We start from the raw sequence: 23,137 nt of genomic DNA on the forward strand, positions 1-23,137 counted from the left end.
GACAAGAGCTATAGTGATGCATGCTTGGTTATGGTTTGAATTCATATCCAACAATTGCGAGAACGACATTTTATTGTCAATATCGGCTGCTGAGTTTAATTTTTTTATGTTTTCTGCTAGTGGTATGCCTCTGGATTTTTTCAATGAAAAAAATGTGCCTTGGCTCAGAAAAGGTTGAAAAACACTGGGTTACATTATCTACGACCACACAAGTGTCGTTAGCAATGGTGTTTTTCCAGTCGTCTTCTACAGTGCACTGCATGCACGAGGTGATAAGCCACCGGCTTTGCACTATGACAGTGAGGGTGTCACTAATGTGTGAAGAAGTTTAACAATGTGACAGTTAAGGTGGCAAGGATTGCTAGCGGATTCTTTGTAATATATACACTGGTATACATAGCAATTTTTAAAGTAATCCCTTCCAAAAGGTCAGACGAAAACCAAACCACTCTTTCAAATGAGAATGTAAATTCAATGAATCCGTTCCAAAATATCCAAAATATTACCACAAAACATAATATATAGAGAATAATTATGATTTACAAGCAGAAATATAAAGCATAATACATATAAATGACGAATGAAATAGATCAGTGATTTTAAAACTGTGATACGTGTATCACTAGTCAAGAGTCAGGTATAAAGAGAGTATGGCCAACTAAACAGGAGCCATGACTGCTACCAGGAACGTGTGCGGCTGTTCCCAGATGCATGCAATTGCTGTCGTTTTGACATTAGGTATTCTGACAAAATACACCAAAATAATGTGTCTACATTAGAGATGTCCGATAATGGCTTTTTTGCCGATATCCGATATTCCGATATTGTCCAACTCTTAATTACCGATTCCGATATCAATAGATACCGATATATACAGTCGTGGAATTAACACATTATGCCTAATTTTGTTGTGATGCCCCGTTGAACGCATTAAACAATGTAACAGGGTTTTCCAAAATAAATCAAGTTATGGAAAAAAAATGCCTTCACTTGTGTGTGTAAAAAGCCGTAGATATTATGTGACTGGGCCGGCACGCCTTTAAGGCAGGGGTGGGCAATTAATTTTTACCGGGGGCCGCATGAGCAACCCGAGCACTGCTGGAGGGCCACATCGACAATATTTCAATTACATTTTGCTCAATATTATTTTTGATATATACCGTAAGATAAATAATAATAATAATAATTTATAACAATAGTAATACTTCAACATAGTGTGTGTAACAGCATTCCATGACCAATATAAATAAATTAACATTAATAATAAATGACAGTAAAATAAGCACACGTATGACTGAGGAGTCATAGTGTAACTTTGTGTGGTGTTTGAGTTGTCCGACTTTTTGTGTGGCCATAAATGCACCAGTGGTTTAGTGGTATGCGTGTTGGTGACAGATGACAAGTTGGTTTTGGCCTGGTTTGTACGGCAGAAAATTACTAGTTTTTCGAGATATAATTGTTTTACTCATGTTTTTGGTGTGGTTATGTCCGAATATAAACAGTTTTGCTCAATAAAGTGATCGATATAATTCCTGTCCTCGAAGCATCTCGATAGACGTTACAATAATTGAACGGTGTTCAATTGAACGGTGTTGACGAACACCGTTAGGGCCGCTTGTTGTCACTGTCACTCAAAGTTGCATTGCAAAATTACATAGAATAAATATGTTTATTTTGTTTAGAATTCAGATGGGATTTGATTTGGTGCACGGCATATATTTGCTGTGCGCAGAGGACGCTTGAGCAGTGCGCAATTGCGCAGGCACGCACCTTAGAGGGAACGTTGCTTGGCAGTCCATGTCTTGTTGAAAACACGGCATTCGTCATCAACTTTTCTCTTTTTAGCGTCTCGGGTGCAAACCGTGCATCACTTGTCGCTGCATGTGCACCTTCACTCGCAGGTTACACACGGACACACGCCCATAAATAATACTTTTCAAAATAAAAGCAGCACAGTTGTATTGCGCGCACGACATAGATGTTTTTTCAACTTTATTTTGTAATTTGTGATTGCAGCTGTTCACATTCACTCACAATCACGCACACGCATACATCCACACGGAAGTAATACAAATAACGATTTTCAAAACAAAAGCAGCACCGTTGTATTGCACACTCGACATAGATACTTTTTTAAATGTATTTAGTAATTTATAATTGGCCTCACGCGGGCCGGACAGGGACGCACAAAGGGCCGGATGCGGCCCCCGGGCCGCAGAATGCCCAGGTCTGCTTTAAGGTTTATTGGCGATCTGTATTTCTCCCTACATCCGTGTACACAGCGGCGTTTTAAAAAGTCATGAATTTTACTTTTTGAAACAGGTACCGATAATTTTGAAACCGATACCAATAATTTCCAATATTACATTTTAAAGCATTTATCGGCCGATAATATCGGCAGTCCGATATTATCGGACATGCCTAGTCTACATATAGTTCTAAACTTACAACAAAACATGCTTGTATCTTGTGAAAGTATAATTTTACAGCCATATTTAAAGCACTCTGCTGCTGCATTCCTGCAGTGTTTGGTGACCAGCAGGCACTTTAACGTAAACAAATTTACAGAACAACCCAAAAAAAAGTACTTATTACCCTCATTTTGCCAAAATCTTCAAAAGGTCAGACGAAAACCAAACCACTCTTTCCCATGAGAATGTAAATCCAATGAATCTGTTCCAGAATCCAGACACCCAAAAATGTTAACACAAAACACATTATATAGAGAATAATTTACAGAACAACCAAAAAAAAATTACTTATTACCCTCATTTTGCCAAAATCTTCATTACCTTTGGACTAACAATCACGGAGAAATTGTGACTTTTGTGTGAAGTATGTCAACTGTGGTGGCTGCCTCCAATGTGTTTGTAATCACTCAATATGTATTATTCTAAAACAGGGGTAGGGAACCTATGGCTCTCGAGCCAGATGTGGCTCTTTTGATTACTGCATCTGGCTCTCAGATAAATCTTAGCTGATATTGCTTAACACGATAAGTAATGAATAATTCCGCTTGTAAGCATAGTGTTAAAAATAAGGTTCAAAATATAAAAAACATTGTCATGCATTTTAATTCATCCATCTGTTTTCTACCGCACCTGTTCAAGAAGTCGCATTAATGGTAAGAAGTATTGGATTTATTTTTGGTTAGCTTCAGAATAACAATGTAATTAAAAATAATAAGGGACTTATTATACTCTAAAAATGTTGGTCTTACTTAAAAATGCTCGCATTTAGTTGTATTCAGTGTTAAAAAATATTATATGGCTCTCACGGAAATACATTTTAAAATATTAAGCTTTCTTGGCTCTCTCACCCAAAAAGGTTCCCGACCCCTGTTCTAACTGATCTTACTTTTTTGTAACGTGGTAAGTGAATAAGTGTACTTTTGTAGTTATATCCCCATATTTCTGCACAATAACTCAGATATGGTAACACTGGCGAGCAGTAGAGAATATGTAGTTATTTTTGGCCCGCAACATATTTTGCTTTATTTTTTTTTATAAGATTTCCAGTTAATTTGCTCATCTATTATGAAAATGTGGTTTATTTTACTCTTTTAATGTCCATCTATTTGTATTTGTCTTTGAATTTCTCTTCTACTGTTACCGAATTGCATTATTTTAGTTTTACTGAAATTCAAAGATAGTCTGTTTTTGTCAAACCATCTCTTTAGTTTATTAATTTCTTCTGTTTTATTTTTATTAGTTTCTGTGTGTTCTCTCCTGAACAAAACGCAGGCTTTGTGTCGTGCCCCAGAAATAATGAAAAATAAGTTAGTGAAAGACGCTGGAGGTGAGGATGCCAGTCTGAAGGTATAAATCGATGTTAAAAAAGGCCAAATCGATGTTGAACGCTTTATGACAAAGTCTCACTTTTGTCATTTTTTAAAACTTGGCAGCCCTGTGTAAAGTATCCAAACAACAAAATAATAAGTGCTTATTACATTTAAACACAAGTGTAGATAAACATGGTAAAACAGAGAGTAACCATATCCATCTTTACATCCATTTTCAACCGCTTGTACCTCATGGGAAATGACACTTTATGTTACTGCATACATCAGCAGACAAATTAGGAACCTTTGTAACTTGTTCGCTTACTTACTACTAAAAGAGAAGTTGTTTCGTATGTTTACTATCTATTTTAATGCCAAATTTGTTCTTTGAATGAAATGAGAAACACATTTTAATGTATCATAAAATGTTATGTTATAATAAAGCCAATAATGACAATTAATTGAGGTTCCCTTTGTTACGGCTCAGGCTCCTGCCGCCTCTCATTCATCTGTGCGCTCTTTTGAGCGCGCCTCTGGACACGCCCAAGGGCGTTCCCCTACTGCCGCGCGGCTGCAGGCAATCTGAAATAAACACACCTTATGCTGATGAGGACACCACTCCCTTCATAAGCCAGCATGTCCTGCATTCCAGTGCCAGAACGTAACTACCTGTCTCAATACTGTAAGCCTACACGTCTCTAGCTCTCTCCCTATGTGCATTCGCTCTCTCTCTGTTTCCCCTCCTCTGTGCTCATCGTCTTGTGTCCTGTGTCGTCATCTCGCAACGTTTCCCACATTTCCTGCGTTTGAGTTGTGTGTCTGGCCTCCCTGAATTCCCTCTGGCTGCCATCCCAGATCTTGCTCTCGCCTGGACACGGACCTTCACGCCTCGCTCCTGCCTTTGACCTCTCTGCCTTTGACCTCTCGCTTGCCCATGGACATCCGGGCTTTCCTTGACCTCCGTGGACTTCTGCATCTCGCTCAACACGCACCTTCAACAACTGCCGGTAACACTCAGTTAAACACAACACATAGTCACACCATACTTATTTGGATTAACTACACACTCCACTTCCTTGTGTTTAATAAACACGTCTCCTTTTATCGTACTTTAACTTTAACTTTAAAGGCCTACTGAAACCCACTACTACCGACCACGCAGTCTGATAATTTATATATCAATGATGAAATCTTAACATTGCAACACATGCCAATACGGCCGGGTTAACTTATAAAGTGCAATTTTAAATTTCCCGGGGAACTTCCGGTTGAAAACGTCTATGTATGATGACGTATGCGCGTGACGTCAATGGTTGAAACGGAAGTATTCGGACACATTGTATCACAATACAAACAGCTCTGTTTTCATCGCAAAATTCCACAGTATTCTGGACATCTGTGTTGGTGAATCTTTTGCAATTTGTTTAATGAACAATGGAGACTGCAAAGAAGAAAGCTGTAGGTGGGATCGGTGTATTAGCGGCTGGCTGCAGCAACACAACCAGGAGGACTTTGACTTGGATAGCAGACGCGCTATCCGACGCTAGCCGCCGACCGCATCGATGATCGGGTGAAGTCCTTCGTCGCGCCGTCGATCGCTGGAACGCAGGTGAGCACGGGTGTTGAGCAGATGAGGGCTGGCGTAGGTGGAGCGCTAATGTTTTTATCATAGCTCTGACGAGGTCCCGTAGCTAAGTTAGCTTCAACGGTGTCGTTAGCAACAGCATTGCTAGGCTTCAACAGGCGGCACAGCATTAACCGTGTATTTACAGGTCCAGTGTTTGGTTCGGTGTCTCCTGATAGTGGTATTGTTGATCTTCTGTCTATCCTTCCAGTCAGGGGCTTATTTATTTTGTTTCTATCTGCATTTAAGCACGATGCTATCACGTTAGCTCCGTAGCTAAAGTGCTTAACCGATGTATTGTCGTGGAGATAAAAGTCACTGAATGTCCATTTCGCGTTCTCGACTCTCATTTTCAAGAGGATATAGTATCTGAGGTGGTTTAAAATACAAATCTGTGATCCACAATAGAAAAAGGAGAAAGTGTGGAATCCAATGAGCCCTTTTACCTAAGTTACGGTCAGAGCGAAAAAAGATACGTCCTGCACTGCACTCTTGTCCTTCACTCTCACGTTCCTCATCTACGAATCTTTCATCCTCGCTCAAATTAATGGGGTAATCGTCGCTTTCTCAGTCTGAATCACTCTCGCTGCTGATGTAAACAATGGGGAAATGTGAGGAGCCCTTCAACCTGCGACGTCACGTTACTTCCGGTACAGTCAAGACTTTTTTTTATCAGCGACCAAAAGTTGCGAACTTTATCGTCGATGTTCTCTACTAAATCCTTTCAGCAAAAATATGGCAATAATGCGAAATGATCAAGTATGACACATAGAATGGATCTGCTATCCCCGTTTAAATAAGAAAATTTAATTTCAGTAGGCCTTTAAAGTATCGAAATGCATTTTGGTATCCGGACAACCCTGGTCCAAAATAATAGATGCCATATATCACATACTACAACGTAACATTAAGAAGTGGGACAGAGGACACAAATGTAGCAACACTAGCACAGCTTTGTGAGCTACATGCTAACATTGCACTCATGTTTTAACAGCAGCACCTAGCTAGGTTAGCATATCCGCTGAAGAAAAAACAAACTTACAGCTCCCACGTCTGTAGCTGACTGATGACTAGTTGGCAGAGCTCCGGATTTTATTTTGAGATAAGTAGTAAAGCCTTTTTCTTTTTAAACATAGCTGTTCTCTGTAAAGTGGGGGCATATAGCAGGGCATAGATTTGGGGCACGGAGTATCATGTCAATGAGGAAGGAGCTTTTTCCTTCTAAATGTCATGAAAACCCTCAGCCTCAAGAGCGAGTGTGTGGACTGAGAGCTTGTTACGTCCTCCATCCTTGCTTCAGTAACAAATTCAGGTAGGTCACCCACGGGGACATTATCCCAGTGTGTCAATTGACGGTGCAAGTAGGAAAGAGTCGGGTAGGAAAGCAAAGAAAAAAATTCACTCCCTGCAGCCTCTCCGGCCCTTTGTGCGTCCCTGTCCGGCCCGCGTGAGGCCAATTATAAATTACTAAATACATTTAAAAAAGTATCTATGTCGAGTGTGCAATACAACGGTGCTGCTTTTGTTTTGAAAATCGTTATTTGTATTACTTCCGTGTGGACGTATGCGTGTGCGTGATTGTGAGTGAATGTGAACAGCTGCAATCACAATGGTGGCGGATTCTATCCCTTTCCTTTCTAGTCAATCAATCAGTTTTCACCGCTGGACCCCCTGTGCATTGCACCACCATGCCGGTGCCATACCACATCTCTAGGGTAAACATACAAAGAGCTTCTATTTGTACCTGTCGGTGCAACAGGGCGAATAAATCTAGATAAAATCTGCTTGTGTGGGACAGGAAGCAATGCACAAACACAAAATAAATTATCCAGTTTACTTTCAAAATAAAATACTCCGTGTTCAAGGTGGATTGTATATTACACTTTGAAACGTCCCAATGGGCGGGTACGGACCTGAAGTTAACGTGTCAAAAGTTGACACAAATGGATAAGGACATTCTGCAGTTACAAAATCAAAGAATCATATTACAGGCACATACTGGGGTTCTGTGTCAAATAGCAGCTAATACGGGGGCCGGGAAAGCAGAGGAGTGGTTAGTAGGCCTTGAATGAGATGTGTGTGTTTGTCTCTGTGGGTGGGTGTGTGTGTGTGTTTAAACAACGTTCGCCAGAAAAGTTTTGACTGTTGTGTTGTTACTTGCTACAAATAGATAAATCAAGTACCATATTTTCCAGACTGTAAGCCACTACTTTTGTCTTCGCTAACCACCATAATGTTTCGTATTCAAATTTTTTTTTTCCATATTACACCAACAGAGACACTGAAAAAGAGTGTTATTGTTTGTGCTAAGGTGCTGCGGGTAGAAAATGTACTTACTGTGTTTCGTTCCTTGAACCGGAAGTTTTCGTCTTTAGCGTTTCTACTCTTATATGGATTCGTCATTAACCGCTCCAAGCAACGGTTGTAAGTTTTACAATATAACTCAAACAATTCATACCTACAAAACAGTCTCATGTGTGATGTCTGTAGGAGTGTTTTCACGCGTATTTGTACGTGCTATTGTAATCTAATCAATCTAGCATCATTAGCGAACATGCCAACACGTTTACAATTGTCCAGAGCTCCCAAGCCTCACACAATTTAACCCTTTGTTACACCACACTTGACATTTCTCACGCTTATTTTTCCCCATTCACTACTCTATAGTTATTTTTTTCATGATAATAGATTGAAAGCACGAAAGACACCACACAATATAAACCAATCAGAAGGCGGGTATGCCAAAGTTTTGACCAGCCCTTCGTTAATGGGGAGATGACAATATCATTGCTACGACCCGTAAGCGTATCAACTTGAATCTTTTGGCGGTAAGGCAAAAGATTGTGACTGGATCGAGATGGAAGGGGATAATGACGGGATATCATCAAGTACTACAAATTGCCAAGAAGAAAAAGATTAAAGTGTTTTGGTTGGATATATAGGAGATATATGTAAAAAAAATCAAAAATCAAATGGATGATGATATACCAATTATGCATACCGCAGTGGACGTATGATATCCCAGACGTGATTATGCAATCATAAAGAATATAACTTTAAATTATTATCAGATAAAAAAATTTGAGGAAAAGTATTCACAATATGTCAAAATATACACAGATGCATGTAAAACTTTAAAAAAAAATAAGTAGGAGCTTCAGCAGTTATCCACGAGAAAACATAGTTTTGAATGAAATAGTAAGTGTGAAGTTAATGTTTTTTTTTACAAAGGAATTAATTGCAAATTTACATGGCAGTTAATTGGACAGAGCAATATAAAGCAAGTAAAGCTGTGTGCTTGGACTGCAACAGTGAATTAATCAGCATAAAAATAAAGCTTCAGAAAAAAGACAGGATATAATGTATAAATAGTTCAGACAACCTTTAGAATAAAAAAAGCTGGAAGTGTGATAACATTTCCCTGGGAACCTGCTCCTGTAGGAGTTGATGAAAACAAATGAGCACAGTGGTTCTGAAACTTTTTTCACCAACTACTACCTCAGAAAAAACTTGGCTCTCCAAGTACCACCAAAATGACCAACATTAAAATGCATTAGTGTAGTTGGTCCAAGTATTCATTAAAAACAAGGCATAAGTTTTATTTAACAAGTACCGGTATATTAAAACATTTTGGCCACTGTAACATTACACACAGTTTGAACAGTAACAGTCACTATGTTTCCATGTACTAAATTAGTCCGATTCCTTAAATAGTTCAGTTTTCTTTATTTTCACACCTACGTGGGGGTCCAAGTGTCCATGCACACTCTCTAATGCGACTAATGGTCATGCGCCGTATGCCTCCCGTACACTGGGGGGCGCTTATTTCCTTTAAACGGAAAAGTGTATTGCTTTTACGGTTGACCTATGTCATCATATTAGGCATCTGCAGCTCCTTATAAGTCACAACAGCTCAGCTCTGATGTACATGATGTCCGCTGCAATATTAGCTCGGCCTCAATGCAAGAGTTGGAAAAGATCACAATATATGGGAGGGTGTAATTGGACATAATGGTCTAGGTAAAGCCAATGCAAATGGGGCCTTACTTCTGACCAAATGTGCAGAACACAGTTTGATAATCACCAACACCATCTTTAGACAGAGGAATTCCGTCAAAGTGTCTTGGCAACACCCAAGTCCAAAGCACTGGCACTTGATTGACTATGTTAAGGTGGGGAAGAGGGACCAACAAGATGTGCTTCATACTAGAGCTGTAACTGGTGCAGATGAGTGCTGGTCAGATCACCGATTGATTGCATCAGTTATGAGGCTGAAACTAAAGGCTCAAAGAAAATGTCACAACAAAGCACAAAAATACAATGTTGAATGTCTAAAGGAAGACGAGCATGCCATGAAACTAGAAAGAAACCTGGAAGAAACAATACCAAACAAATCCCCTACAAACATCACAGAACACTGGGAGCAATTAAAGGTAGCAATCAGAAAAGCATGTGATTACTCAATTGGGTACAAATCCAGGAAACATCTGGACTGGTTTGATCAAAACAACACGAAACTGCAACAGCTCATGAATAGAAAAAGGAAAGCTTTCATGCAACTTAAGAATGACCCTAACTCCATTTTAAAGAAAAATCAGTATCAAAAAATCAAAAGTGATGTACAACGAATGGTGCAAGGCAAGATAAATAAATGGTGACAGGCAAAGGCTGAAGAAATACAACTATTAGCTGATAACAACAATTGCAAGGCAATTGCAAGGCGGTGTGACGAAGTTGGTAGAGTGGCCGTGCCAGCAATCGGACGGTTGCTGGTTGCTGGTTACTGGGGTTCAATCCCCACTTTCTACCATCCTAGTCACGTCCGTTGTGTCCTTGGGCAAGACACTTCACCCTTGCTCCTGATGGCTGCTGGTTAGCGCCTTGCATGGCAGCTCCCGCCATCAGTGTGTGAATGTGTGTGTGAATGGGTGAATGTGGAAATACTGTCAAAAGCGCTTTGAGTACCTTGAAGGTAGAAAAGCGCTATACAAGTATAACCCATTTATCATTTAGAGCAGGGGTGGGCAATTATTTTTTACCGGGGGCCGCATGAGCAACCCGAGCACTGCTGGAGGGCCACATCGACAATATTTCAATTAAATTTTGCTCAATATTATTTTTGATATATACCGTAAGATAAATAATAATAATAATAATAATAATAATGAATAATAATGGTAATACTTCAACATAGTGTGTGTAACAGCATTCCATGACTAATATAAATCAATTAACATTAATAATAAATGACAGTAAAATAAGCACACGTATGACTGAGGAGTCATAGTGTAACTTTGTGTGGTGTTTGAGTTGTCCGACTTTTTGTGTGGCCATAAACGCACCAGTGGTTTAGTGCTATGCGTGTTGGTGACAGATGACAAGTTGGTTTTGGCCTGGTTTGTACGGCAGAAAATTACTAGTTTTTCGAGATAGAAGTGTTTTACTTATGTTTTTGGTGTGGTTATGGTCGAATATAAACAGTTTTGCTCAATAAAATGATCGATATAATTCCTGGCCTCGAAGCATCTCGATAGACGTTACAATAATTGAACGGTGTTCAATTGAACGGTGTTGACGAACACCGTTAGGTCCGCTTGTTGTCACTGTCACTCAAAGCTGCATTGCAAAATTACATAGAATAAATATGTTTATTTTGTTTAGAATTCAGATGGGATTTGATTTGGTGCGCGGCATATATTTGCTGCGCGCAGCAGACGCTTGAGCAGTGCGCAATTGCGCAGGCACGCACTTTAGAGGGAACGTTGCATGGCAGTCCATGTCTTGTTGGAAACACGCCATTCTTCATCAACTTTTCTCTTTTTAGCGTCTCGGGTGTAAACCGTGCATCACTTGTCGCTGCATGTGCACCTTCACTCGCAGGTTACACACGGACACACGCCCATAAATAATACTTTTCAAAATAAAAGCAGCACAGTTGTATTGCGCGCACGACATAGATGTTTTTTCAACTTTATTTTGTAATTAATGATTGCAGCTGTTCACATTCACTCACAACGGAAGTAATACAAATAACGATTTTCAAAACAAAAGCAGCACCGTTGTATTGCACACTCGACATAGATACTTTTTAAAATTTATTTTGTAATTTATAATTGGCCTCACGCGGGCCGGACAGGGACGCACAAAGGGCCGGACGCGGCCCGCGGGCCGCAGAATGCCCAGGTCTGATTTAGAGCAACAAGAGAGATATATGGACCATCTCTACAGGGTCAGGTGCCTCTCAAGAGCAAAGACGGGGGTACCGTCCTGAAGACCAACAAAGAAAACAATGGGTGGTGGAGAGAGCCAGGCAAAGGTAGGTAGGTAGGTAGGTCTTTATTGTCATTGCACAAGTACAACAAAACTTAGTTTTCAACACAAACCCGTTCAAGATTAGACAAACAGTGTACAGCGTTACAGAATAGGAACGCTGATGGGTCACCACAAGATGCCCCGTAAAAGATGGGGAAAAATGTAAACACTGGGGAAGGATGAGTAAAAAAATACAATCTAGACTGGGCTCCTAAGGGGGCCCAGTCTGGAGTGGGAAAAAACCTCCAAAGCAAAGCACATATACATATTACAACATACATCTCAAGATATCTAGCAACAGAGGGGAGGGAGTGGGGGCCACGGTGGCTGGCTGCAGCTCTTCAGGCGCTGCCCAGCCGTCCATCACCCCTAAGGGATTCGCGTCAAGGGCATTGGATGGGGGTGGGTTATGTGTGTGTGGCATATATTTTGTGGATGCATGTGTGTGTGTAAGCCTGCCGCGTGTCTCTGTTCCGCGGCCTTGGTGTCGTGCAGTCGCTAGTCAGTCCAAAGTCAGCAACAACAGGTGTGTCCATGAGAGACAAGAAGGGAGTTTGTTGTGTCTTCGCCGCACTGTCCTTCGGGAGAGTCTCGAAATCAGGGAAACAATCCAAGTTAGAATGTTTTGTATGTGAGTGAAAATAAAATTTGCTTTTCACTCTCAATTGTCTATTACTGGTCCTCAAAATTCAACCAGTCCGATGTTATCCAAATCACAAGAGTGTCCGCAGTTCTTCCCGCATCCTCCAATCATTTGTGGCAGCTTTAGGGTACTTTGAAGACTGCCAGCAACTTCCAATTTGTCGACAAACCAGAGCAATGCTTACTCCAATCAGCAGATGTCCTGTAGTCATAATTCCGAATAGGTGGATATCTTCATGTCCTCAACTCCTTCTCCCAAGAGTCCATCGTGTGTCCACAAACAACTGCTCCGTCACGACAAACAGGTTCGCTCAAACCCAAGATCTTGTCAATTTCGTTGAGACCAGTTAAATAGTTCCAATTAGGGCTGGGCAATATATCGATATACTCGATATATTGCGGGTTTGTCTCTGTGCGATATAGAAACTGACTATATCGTGATACTCGAGTATACGTTCTCACTCAGTTGCTTTTACCTGCAGGCATTACACTACAGGCTTTTTTCACTCTTTCTTGTCTCTGCTTCTCACAGACAGCAAGCGCACCTTCTTACATACGTCACATACGTATACGCCCTCTCGGAGCAGAGAGGTAGCAGCATGGGTAACGTTAGCTGTGGTGCGAGTGGTAATACGAGAGAAAGAAGCTGTGAATCTGGTAACAAATGAAGGAAGAATTAATTCCCAAGAAAAACAGCACAGGGTCCATCGTCTGGCGGTGGTTTGGCTTCAAGTGGTAATATGTCGGACAGACAACTGTAATATGTCAAGTGTGGGGCAAAAGCGTTGCTACAAAAAGTAGCATTACTTCTAATATGTAGCATCATTTGAAAAGTCACCCGCTAGAGAATGAAGAGTGCTTACTCCGCATGTCAACATCTCCGTTGGGTGCCACACCAACAAAATGCAGAGGCAACCATTTCCACATAAACACCGTATGAAAAAAAATAGTGAACAGAAGGAGATTACGTCCGCAGTAACCTACCACATAGAGATTTGATTTCCTATTATGCAGCTCATTTTTATTTGACAGTTATTAAAATATCTTGTGTGACATCATGCACAAAAGTGCACTTTATTTGTTTTAAACTATTGTAGTGGCGTTCTGTACAAAAAGTGCACTTTAATGTAGTGTTGTTTTGATATGTCATCTTAGTGACATCATGCACAAAAGTGCACTCATAGTTTGTTTTAAAATGTTTAGTTTAGTTTAGTTTATTAAGGATCCCCATTAGTCTACACCGCAGTGGAGACTATTCTTCCTGGGGTCCAGACAAAAAACATCACACAATCACAAAACAAAAGATTAAAATGCAGTACAACATGATCAAATAATAAAATGTTGTAATACAAAAATAGCAACAACAAAGAACCAAAAAAAAAATAAAAACTTCGAGTTTACATAATAATGTTCATACCAAAGATAAAAAGAGCAATATAAAAATAGATATGTATATTTTTGCAAAAATAAAACAAAGAACCAATGGCCTAAAATATACACATTATTGTACCAAAGACAAACAATAAGTGACGAAAAAGTACCATTCATCCATTTTCTACTGCTTGTCCCACAATCAATAAGATAGTCAATAGTCAATAAAAACAGTCATGACATTAGGTACGATCTAGAATAATCTCTTTCCGCAATACTTCTCCTCTTAGTCTATTCTTAAAACCCACTATGCTGGTGATTGATACCAGATATTGTGAAATTCGATTCCAGTAAGTGATTGCCCTATACATTACAGTCTTTTTCAAAACATCAGTTTTGGGTTTAAGAGGGGGGAAAGCACCTCTTAGGGCTAGCCTGGTACCATAGTTGTGACTGTCATTAGCAAGCAACAGCTGAGAATACAGATATGAAGGTTTATGGTATGTATAGATTTTTTTTTAAAAATAAAATCACACTACAAGCTAGTCTTTCACCAACTCTCATCCATGACAATTCAGTATGCATGATCTCAACGCCGGTCCTAAATGAGCAATGGAGAGCTAGTCTGGCAGCTCGGTTTTGGGCAAGCTGGATTTTATTTAGTTCTTGTTTAGATGCATTAGACCAGATTGCTGGGCAGTAGTCAATATGTGACAATACAAGGGATTGTATAACTTGCTTAGTAGTTGTGTTAGTTAAAAAATAGATTGTCTCTGACAATCTTGCACTTTCTGTTTTGAAATGACATGAATGTTTGTGACACTGCTTAATAACTGTTTAATAAACACAGTTTTGGTCAATTGACTTAGTTGTGATGTGCTTCTCTGCATGAAAGTTTAAAATGAGCATATATTGATACAGTATGAACAAGAATGTTTTAATGTAGACACATAGAATCATCATACTGGTGTGATTATATGCATCAAGTGTTCATTCAAGGCTAAGGCAAAATATCGTGATATATATCGTGCATCATGACATGGCCTAAAAATATTGAGATATTAAAAAAAGGCCATATCGCCCAGCCCTAGTTCCAACGTTTAGATTTGGAGAGCAGTGCAAAAAGAGGCAACAAAAAAGTTAAGACAAGACAAGACCAGACAAAGAACAAGCAGGAGTGATAAGGGAGAGGAAAGGGGAGCGTCCGCCCTCAATGAGTGCCAGAGAGAAAAGGCTGAAGAAATACAACACTTTGCTGATAACAATTTCAGGGCATTCTTTAGAGCGACAAAAGAGATGTATGGACCATCTATACAAGGTCAGGTGCCTCTCAAGAGCATTCTGAAGACCAACAAAGAAAACAGAGCGGTGGAGAGAGCACTTTGAAGAACTACTGAACCAACAAACTGTCTATAACAGGGATGTCATCAATGCCATACCCCAACATCCATCCATCCATCCATCCATTTTCTACCGCTTGTCCCTTTTCAGGGTCGCTGGAGCTTATCTCAGCTGCATTCGGGCGGTAGGCGGGGTACACCCTGGACAAGTCACCACCTCATCGCAGGGCCAACACGGATAGACAACATTCACACTCACAGCATGACAATATGACAGCCATACCCCAACAGACCATCAAAATGGACCTATACCTATACCAACCCTGGAAATAATTAAGAAATCCATCTTACGAATGAAAGCTTGCAAAGCGTCAGGCCCAGACGGAATTCCAATTGAAATATTTAAGCATGGTGGAAACAAATTACAAGAAAATATATATCAAATTATACTAAAAATTTGGAGCAAGGAATGCCAACATTGTGAGCTAAAGGATGCCAACATTGTGAAGATATACAAAAGAAAGGGTGATAGAGCAGAATGTGGCAATTACAGAGGAATATCACTACTCAGTACTGCCGGTAAGGTCCTGTCAGGAATCCTCAACACAAGACTTCAGACCATTGCCGAGGACATACTCCCAGAATCTCAATCAGGCTTTAGACCAAACAGAGGAACAACTGACAGTGAGACAACTCCAATAAAAATGCATTGAACAAAATAAACCCCTCTATATGTCGTTTATTGACCTCACAAAAGCATTTGACACTGTCTCAAGGGAACTACTTTGGGAAGTACTGACAAGATCAGGATGTCCTCCAAAATGTATCAGTATAGTCCGATTGATCCATCCATCCATCAATCTTCTACCGCTTGTCCCTTACGGGGTCGCGGGGGGTGCTGGAGCCTATCTCAGCTGCATTCGGGCGGAAGGCGGGGTAGACCCTGGACAAGTCCCCACCTCATCACAGGGCCAACACTGATAGACAACATTCACACTCACAGCATGACAATATGACAGCTACAGTACTTGGGAATGGCGATGATTCTGCTCCTTTTGAAGTAAAACAGGGATGCCTGAAAGCCCCAACACTGTCCTCCGTCTTTATCTCTGCTGTGATCCACATTGCATATTCACAAATACCAGCTGAGCTCTTTTAAATTGCATTTTGGCTACATAGAAAACTATTCAACCTGAGGAAGCTGCAAGCCAGAACAAAAGTTTCAAGGTCCACAGTGATAGAATTTCAGTATGCCGATGATAATGCAATAGCAGCCCAGAGTGCAGAAGATGTGTAAGTAATACTGGAACCATTTAAAGGCCTACTGAAATGAAATGTTCGTATTTAAACGGGGATAGCAGATCCATTCTGTGTGTCATACTTGATCATTTTGCGATATTGCCATATTTTTGCTGAAAGGATTTAGTAGAGAACATCGACGATAAAGTTTTGGTCGCTGATCAAAAAAAGCTTTGCCTGTACCGGAAGTAGCGTGACATCACAGGTTGAAGGGCTCCTCACATTTGCACATTGTTTACACCAGCAGCGAGAGCGATTCGGAACGAGAAAGGGACGGTTACCCCATTAATTTGAGCCAGGATGAAAGATTTGTGGATGAGGGACGTGAGAGTGAAGGATTAGAGTGCACTGCAAGACGAATCTTTTTTCTCTCTGACCGTAACTTAGGTACAAGGGCTCATTGGATTTCACACTCTCTCCTTTTTCTATTGTGGATCACGGATTTTTATTTTAAACCACCTCGGATACTATATCCTCTTGAAAATGAGAGTCGAGAACGCGAAATGGACATTCACAGTGACTTTTATCTCCATGACAATACATCGGCGAAGCACTTTAGCTACGGAGCTGACGTGATAGCATCGTGCTTAACTGCATATAGAAACAGACTAAATAAGCCCCTGACTGGAAGGATAGACAGAAGATCAACAATACTACTATTACTATTAAACCCTGGACCTGTAGCCACACGGTTAATGCTGTACCGCCTGGCGAAGCCTAGCAATGCTGTTGCTAATGACGCCATTGAAGCTAACTTAGCTACAGGACCACGAAAGAGCTATGCTAAAAACATTAGCTTTCCACCTACGCCAGCTCTCATCTGCTCATCACGACCCGTGCTCACCAGCGATCGATGGCGCGACGAAGGACTTCACCTGATCATCGATGCGGTCTGCGGCCCGGAGACGGAGGAAGTCAAGGTGAGGACAGCGGCTCGGCGGCGGCCGTTGTAGCTTTCGACGACACACCGGCCGCCATCAGAGTCGGCAAGAAACATATATTTCCCCAACGTTACGTACGTGACATGCACATAGCGACACGCACGTACGGGCAAGCGATCAAATGTTTGGAAGCCAAAGCTGTACTCACGGTAGCGCGTCTGCTATCCAACTCAAAGTCCTCCTGGTTGTGTTGCTGTATCCAGCCGCTAATACACCGATCCCACCTACAGCTTTCTTCTTTGCAGTCTCCATTGTTAATTGAACAAATTGCAAAAGATTCACCAACACAGATGTCCAGAATACTGTGGAATTTAGCGATGAAAACAGACGATTTAAGCTGGCGACCGTGCTATTCCAAAATGTCTCCTTCAACCCGTGACGTCACGCGCAAACGTCATCATACCTAGACGTTTTCAGCCGTAAGTTTCCCGGGAAATTTAAAATTGCACTTTATAAGTTAATCCGGCCGTGTTGCAATGTTAAGATTTCATCATTGATGTATAAACTATCAGACTGCGTGGTCGGCAGTAGTGGGTTTCAGTAGGCCTTAAACACAAGACGGAGTTACTACGGCAGGGAAGGAAGCTGAAGGGAACTGGGGTTTACATCAATGAACATCTTACCAAGAAGAACGCTGACATTGCAAGACAAGCACGCATCCTCAGAAAAGAAAACAAGATACAAGCAACATGGACACGGAACTGCAAAATCATGATTCGGCTAAATGGACCATATGAAGAAGCCAAAGTTGTCATGATCCGAGAGCTCCGCGACTTGGATCAATATAGATGAGACCTGCTAGACTTATGACTGACACGGCTCATCCTTGGCTGGAGACGGGGAAGGCTACGCAGCGAGAAGGTGAGACAACTGAGAATCAAAAGTTTCTAAGAGCTGAATACATGGACTATAAACTGTATGACTTTGAAAATGATGTTGACCCAGAAAACCATCTGTTCAACTCAATCAATGCTACATGTGACTACTACACCGAGGAACAATTCAATGACAATGTTAGTTTAGATAATACATTTTCTTTAATACATTTCAACTGTAGAAGCTTATATGCAAATTTCTCAAAGATTGACGAATACCTGAAGACTCTAAATGGCAAATTCAAAATAATAGCACTTTCTGAAACATGGATCGATAAAGACAGAGGTATCGATTTCTCCATTGACGGGTATGAGTTGTATCACTGTAGTAGAAGAAACAAGAAGGGAGGAGGTGTGGCCCTGTTTGTTGACTGTGAATTGAAATGTAGACCTGTGGAATGTATGACAGTGGTAATTGATGATTTATTTGAATGTGTAACTGTAGAGGTAGAAATAGAAAAGAAGATAAATGTTATTGTTACGTGTATGTATAGGACACCTGGGTCTAAAGTAGAAGCATTTCATGATAGTTTGGAAGAATTATTGTGTAAGGTGAAGGAAAATAAAACATTTGTCATGTGTGGCGACTATAACATAGACCTGCTAAGCTCACCCAGAAATAAATCAACAAGAGACTTCTTGGATGTGGTATATAGTAGAGGGCTTTATCCATTGATCACCAAACCCAGTAGAATAACGACAAATTGTGCAACGTTAATTGATCACATCTTTATAAATGACATAAAAAATAATATAAAAAGTGGACTAGTAATTAATGATATAAGTGACCACTTACCTGTGTTTCTTACTTATGACTGTCCAATTGATAAAAAGAGGGAGGAAAAAACTCATAGATATGTAAGGAAAAGAACTGAAGAGGCAATAAATAGGTTTAGGAAGGACTTATTTGAAACAGACTGGAATGAGGTGTATGGGGGAGAAGCAAATGCTGCATATGAGGCTTTTCTTAATATATATTTATCATTGTATGAAAAGCATTGTCCGAATGTATGGAAACAAAGACAGCTACAATAAAAAGCCTTGGATTATAAAGGGACTACAGAATGCTTGTAAAAAGAAAAACAAACTTTATAGAGATTTCATAAAAGTAAAAACAAAGGATGCTGAAACGAAATATAAGGTTTACAAAAACAAATTGATAACAATAATGAGACAAGCAAAAAGAGAATATTATAATAATTTACTAGAAAAAAATAAAAACAATATCAAAGGAACTTGGAATATTCTGAACAAGGTAATAGGAAAAACATCTGGGCCTACAAACCCACCAAGCCATTTTATCAATGAGGATAATAAGATGATAACAAATATGAATGAAGTGGCAAACGGATTCAATTCTTTTTTTGTGAATGTTGGACCCAAATTGGCAGAGAGTATTGGAGAACATAAAGATATACAGAGTGGATGGAGAGGGGGAAGCAAAGTGCTACAGTCCATGCTTCTAGGAGATGTTAGTGAAAATGAAATTGTATCGGTGGTAACAAAACTGAAAAATAAGACATCAACAGACAGTGATGGTATAGACATGATAATTGTAAAAAACACTATTGACTGTATCATCAAACCTCTTTGTTATATTTTTAATCTTTCTTTTCAAACAGGGACCTTTCCAAATAAAATGAAGGTAGCAAAGGTAATTCCACTCTTTAAAACGGGAGATAAACATAGATTCACTAATTACAGACCAGTGTCACTACTGTCACAATTTTCTAAAATAATTGAAAAAATATTTGTAAAAAAATTAGATAGTTTTATTGAAAAGAACATGCTGTTGAGTGAGAGCCAGTATGGATTCCGGACCAATAGATCCACTGCTTCAGCTGTAATGAAAATAATTGAGGATATAGCAACAGCAACTGATAATAAGAAATACACTATAGGGGTATTTATCGATCTTAAAAAAGCATTTGATACTATAGATCATTCTATATTATTGTCCAAGTTGTATTCATTTGGTGTGAGAGGAGTAGTTTTAGACTGGCTAAGAAGTTATTTAGATAATAGACAAGAGTTTGTGGATTTTATGGGTAATACATCTGAACAAATGAGGATTGAATGTGGAATTCCACAAGGTTCGGTTTTGGGACCAAAATTGTTTATTTTATATATTAATGATATATGTGAGGTATCAAAGTTATTGAAATTTGTATTATTTGCGGACGACACCAACTTTTATAGTTCGGGACACGACTTAAAAGCATTATCAAAAATTATTGAACAGGAAATGATTAAACTTAAGAGATGGTTTGATGCCAATAAATTATCATTAAATGTAGAAAAAACAAAGTTCATGATTTTTTGTAAAAGGAAAAGGGAGGAAACGATCAAATTGTCAATAAATGGAATAGATATTGAAAGGGTTTCTGAACTTAGATTTTTAGGAGTGATACTGGATGACGGTCTGACATGGAAATCTCATATTGCAGATCTGCGGAAAAAGATGTCTAAGAGTATTTTTATATTAAATAAGGTAAAATATGTGTTAGATTATAGGGCAATGCGCATATTGTATTGTGCACTTATATTGCCATATATCAGCTACTGTGTGGAAGTGTGGGGGAACACAAGAGTAACATAAAGGCATTGTATCAACTACAGAAAAGAGCTATAAGGATTATTCATAAAGTAGATTACTTAGAACACACTAACATATTATTCATTAATTCAGGTTTATTGAAATTACAGGAGCTAGTAAAGTTACAGACATTATGTGTCATGTTTAAAGGGAAACTTCGGTTTTTTTCAACCTGGGCCCTGTTTTCATAATTTTTTCTGTATATGTGAGTGCTGGATAAAACATTTTTTGAGGTCGCGCCAGTATTGAGCAGGGCAGGCAGCCTCCAGCCCAGCTAACGCTCGTACACAGGGCAACTGGCTCTCGTCAAAATTCGGCCTATAAACATGCATTTTTTTCACACTGACAGGCTCAGATAGTTACAATGAGTGTCCGACAACATACTAGAAAGGAGAAATTAACGTATGTCTCTACCTTTAGCTGGAGATCGCTGTTTGTTGTGAGCTGTGTCCAAATCTCACCACGCTACAAATCTCGTTCCGAAATCTCGCGATAACTCGCGACATTACTTCGGTAATCCAACAGAAAATCACTTCAGTCATCTCTCTTCACCTCAGTCAGGTAACTGTTTTTCCACCGGTGTTTTGTCGCGAGTTATCGCGAGATTTCGGAACGAGATTTGTAGCGTGGTGAGATTTGGACACAGCTCACAACAAACAGCGATCTCCAGCTAAAGGTAGAGACATACGTTAATTTCTCCTTTCTAGTATGTTGTCGGACACTCATTGTAACTATCTGAGCCTGTCAGTGTGAAAAAAATGCATGTTTATAGGCCGAATTTTGACGAGAGCCAGTTGCCCTGTGTACGAGCGTTAGCTGGGCTGGAGGCTGCCTGCCCTGCTCAATACTGGCGCGACCTCAAAAAATGTTTTATCCAGCACTCACATATACAGAAAAAATTATGAAAACAGGGCCCAGGTTGAAAAAAACCGAAGTTTCCCTTTAAGGCTAAAAGCAAAACATTACCAGCAAATTTACAAAAAATGTTTGTCATCACTTCTGAGAATGAAGAGCATAGAAGAAAAGGTCATTTCCAACATCAGTATTCAAGGACAACTTTAAAACAAATGTGTATATCAGTGGTGGGGGTTAAACTATGGAATTCTCTTTATAATGAGATAAAAGATTGTAAAAATATATTCCAATTGAAAAAAATATATAAAGACAGAACAATAAAATCATATGGACAGCCATAAGTGTTTACATTTTGCTTTATATTTATTAATTTACTTGTTTTTTGCCTGGTTTTGTATTTGTTTTGTATCATCCCGTGAGGTGTACCTGTATATTACTTCTTTTGTTTTTTTGTTCGGTTTGTACTTCATGAAGTTTTGCACTTGTGTTTTTTTTGTTTTGTTTTGTTTTGTTTTCGTTATATTTGGATGTAATTGTTGGTTCACATATCATTAAGTAAGACTATGTATTATGTGAAGGGGGCAGGAAAATATACGATTTTTCTTCATCCTGCTCCTTCTCAGGCATTGGTGTGTAACGGTGTAACTGAATAATTGTGTTATAATTGTCTATCAAAGATGCACATCAATGAAGGAGATAAATAAAAATGATGAATGATGAACTATGCGTACACACAACTTGGATTTAAAATAAATGCAAAGAAAACACAAGTACTCTTCCAACCATCGCCAAAGGATGTCATCTGGCAACCACCAGCAATAAAGATAGAAGAAGCGGCTGTTGAAAATGTAGAAAGCTTCACATACCTTGGTAGTATAATGCTAACATTGATGCAGAAGTCAATCACAGAATCAGGCAAGCTGCTGCAGCCTTTGGAAAGCTTAAGGCTCGAGTGTTCCGAAATCGTGACAGACTAGATAGAAAAATCAAAGTGTTCAGAGCAATTGTTCTAACAGCTTTGTTATATGGTTCAGAGGCATGGACAGCATATCAAAGACATATCACAGCACTTAAAAGGTTTCAACAGCAATGTCTACGCCAGATGATGAATATTAAGTGGTAAGATTTGAGAACAAAAATCAGTGTACTTGAACAGGCCATGCTTCCCAGTGTAGAGAGTACAATTGTTTAACAACTACGATGGACAGGGCATGTTGTATGGATGAATGACGAAAGACTGCCAAAACAGATGTTGTACTGTCCGCTAAATGAAGGGAAAAGAAATGTTGGTGGACGTTACAAGGATTACTAAAAAAAGACATTGAAACAATGTGAAATAGATACTACATACTGGGAAGACCTAGCAAAAGACAGAATAACATGGAGAGCTGCAGTCAGTGAAGGAGTGACAAAGTATGAGGAGAAAAGAACATCTATGATACTTAAAAAAAGGAGGAGGGGACTGGAAAGAAGACTCATGCCAAAACGTATGTTACCACCT

At 39.6% G+C, this 23,137-nt stretch overlaps 1 protein-coding gene across 2 annotated transcripts in view; it reads right to left on the bottom strand.

Moving 5' to 3' along the window:
- The window catches only part of ghra (growth hormone receptor a), a 129,659-nt gene that overhangs the window by 90,103 nt on the left and 16,419 nt on the right, over positions 1 to 23,137 (bottom strand). Inside the window, exon 1 of one of the 2 annotated variants that reach the window (XM_062025717.1) lies at positions 22,503 to 22,639. The exons of the other annotated variant lie outside the window; for it this stretch is intronic. The gene's annotated coding sequence lies outside the window, so the exon portion shown is untranslated. Of the gene's footprint in view, positions 1 to 22,502; positions 22,640 to 23,137 lie in introns of those variants that run through there. 2 annotated transcript variants of the gene reach the window in all.

This window comes from Entelurus aequoreus, linkage group LG17 (assembly GCF_033978785.1).
Source record: "Entelurus aequoreus isolate RoL-2023_Sb linkage group LG17, RoL_Eaeq_v1.1, whole genome shotgun sequence".
In the NCBI taxonomy this organism is placed as follows: Eukaryota; Metazoa; Chordata; class Actinopteri; order Syngnathiformes; family Syngnathidae; genus Entelurus; species Entelurus aequoreus.